Source organism: Rhinolophus hipposideros, assembly GCF_964194185.1.
Source record: "Rhinolophus hipposideros genome assembly, chromosome: 11".
NCBI classification, from domain to species: domain Eukaryota; kingdom Metazoa; phylum Chordata; class Mammalia; order Chiroptera; family Rhinolophidae; genus Rhinolophus; species Rhinolophus hipposideros.
In genome coordinates this window covers 77,303,459-77,306,526 of record NC_138057.1, presented here as the reverse complement: position 1 = coordinate 77,306,526, position 3,068 = coordinate 77,303,459, and positions in this window count along the sequence as shown.

Here is a 3,068-nt window from a genome sequence, read left to right as displayed (position 1 = left end):
AACCTCCAAGTAAAGCATTTCAAACAGTGCATTCCCAAAAATGCTAGGCCCAAGAGAAGCACTGGAAATAGGAGTTCCACGTTCAGCTCGGGGGACACACTGCAAATTCTCAGAGGTGAACAATTCAAAGCAGCACAGTGTAGCACACCAGAGTCCTGCAAGAAAAAGTTCTTTTTTCTTTTCTTTAGAAGTGAAACATTTTAAGATGGAAGGTTTCGAAGATAAACCTAGTAAACAGAACGGCAAAATGAACCTCCACATGCCCATCTCCACCTTCAACAATGATCAACGCTCTGCTATTCTTAATTTATCTATTACTTCCCCTCGTTGACCTTTAATATAGTACAGAATTCCCAAACTTCTTTGATGGCTGAACTCTTTTTTAGAACCCAGCAGAAAAACTCTCTGGGAAAAGCTGCCCTAAATGAAATGGATCTGTCTTCTGAGCTCCCACAACTTTTAGCTCGAACTATCAAGCCTTCCAAGTCCGTAAATTACATTCTCCATTGAATTAGAATTCTACTCTCCAAGTCACCAAGTCACCTTTTAGTAGGAAGCATCTTGCAAAACCTGTTTAGTCAACTCTCCACCTTCTACAGGGTGATGGCTTCAAGGTAACCTTCGTCACCACCATGGTCCTATTCTCAGGATTGTACGTCCTTGAGATTTGTCACCTCATCAAACTGTAAGCATGGCTTTTCATTTGTTTTGTGGGGGAGAGAGGATTCTCGTTTAATTTGGAAATAATTTCAGATTTACAGAAAAGTTACAGGAATGATAAAATGACATCCCATAGACCCTACACCCAGCTTCCCCAATTTATTAACATTTGACCACATTTGCTTTATTATTCCATGTATGTATATATGTATATACTTACATAGGTACACAGACACAAATACACAAATGTGTGTATATGCATTTCCCCCTTGAATCATGTGAGAATAAGTTGCAGACATCATGCCCACTTACCCCCGAGGATTTCATGTGTATTTCTGAAGAAGGACATTCATTTTTATAACCACAGTACAATGATCAAAGTAAGGAAAATAATGTTGACTAATACAATTATGTGACATACAGACTTGATTCAAATTTTGTCCTAGTCCCAATGTCCTTTATAAGACACACACACAAAAACATCTTTTTTTTGGTCCCGTTTCCAATCCAGGATCACACAACACACTTAGTGTAAATATCCTGAAGAAGCCAAAAGAAAATTGTTTCTTTTTTTTTTTTTTTTATTAATTAATTTATTTATTAGTTTCAGGTGTACAAAACAAGGTAATACTTAGACGTTCATCATTTATATCCCTCATACTGTGAACCCCCCTCCCCCCATCCACTATCCCTCCGACCTCACACTGAACCATCACATTATATATATAAAATTATAGTTGGCATTCATTAATGTTTAGCTTCTGATGTACAATGCCATGATCAGGTATCCACAGTATCCCTGAGGTGGTCTCCCAAATAGGACGCATGTCCATCGGATACCCAACAAAATCTTTACAACATTATAGAATACCTTCCCCAAATTAATTTTCAAAAGAAAAACCCTGAGGCCATCTTGTGGTTACCAGCTGCTTCCAAATCCCTTCACCTTTCCCCTTATCCCCAACCCCCTCCCACACACCCATCTAACCACTCTCGGTTTTTTCTCTGCGTCCCCAAAACTGACTCTGATTAGTTCATTCACATAGTCTTTTCTTTAGATTCCATATATAAGTGAGATCATATGGTACTTGTCTTTCTCTTTCTGACTTATTTCACTTAACATAATGTTCTCTAGATCCATCCATGTTGCTGCAAATGATAAGATTTCTTTCTTCTTTATGGCTGCGTAATACTCCATTGTATAAATGTACCACAGCTTCTTAATCCAGTCATCTACCGATGGGCATTTTGGTTGTTTCCATATCTTGGCTATTGTGTAAAGTGCTGCAATAAACATAGGAGTGCATACAGATTTTTGAATTGGAGTTTTGGATTTCTCCGGGTAGATGCCTAGGAGTGGAATTACTGGATCATAGGGTAGTTCCATTTTCAGATTCCTGAGATACCTCCATACTGTTTTCCATAGTGGCTGCACTAATCTGCAGTCCCACCAACAGTGCACTAGCGTTCCCTTTTCTCCACATCCGCGCCAGCATTTGTTGTTTGTTGATTTATTGATAATAGCCATTTTGACTGGAGTGAGGTGGTATCTCATTGTGGTTTTTATTTGCATTTCTCTGATGGTTAGTGAGGTTAGAAAATTGTTTCTTAAGTACATCATCTGTATAAACTGATATTTAAAAAAAAAAAAATGGAGCCTGGCTGTAAACTAGAGGCTAAGTTCCTTTATAATGGGTGTTTTTGTCAATTCCCCACAGAGCTCGAAGACCACAGCTCCCATCTGCTTTCTGCAGGTCCGCAGGAAATTAGTATCACAAATTCAATAGGTCAAACAGACCTAAGGGAATGAATTTCCAGGCCTGGTAAGGCACCTGGGGTTGGCTCTGTGGCTCTGTTTGTCCTGGCACTGAGATAGAAGACATCCACACCTAATTACGTCACTGCTATCCTCATAGGGAGCTTGAGAAGTAGGGGAAGCTCCCAGCACCTGGGTGGAAATCCCAGAACAACTACACTTTTCTATTCAAGGGCTGTATAGGGTTTCCTATTGGACTTTTCAATTCATCATCAAATTTGCTTTACAATGACGTAGGGCAGTGATATGCCAAAAATATGGGCACTCGGCCTGAGAAATGAGGTCAAGCCTGAAAGGAAGCAAGCAAGCAAGCGAGTACTTGAATTTAAAAATGGAAGGCGGTCCTTAGTGCTCTACTGTAAGGAATCTGATGCTAAGACATACATATTAGGAGTTACATCTGTCAGCTAGCAAGCACTATCTCTGAAGGTGGCACCATCCAAGAGTATCACAAACCGGCCTCCCCAGGGCTGTCCTTTCTTGGTTTACCATCAAAAACTCATCAGGAATACCACGCATTGAATGACATGCGCAAGACTGTTCAACACATCTAGAGACAATATTCAACCTTGAAAGAAGTATTTTTTTTTTT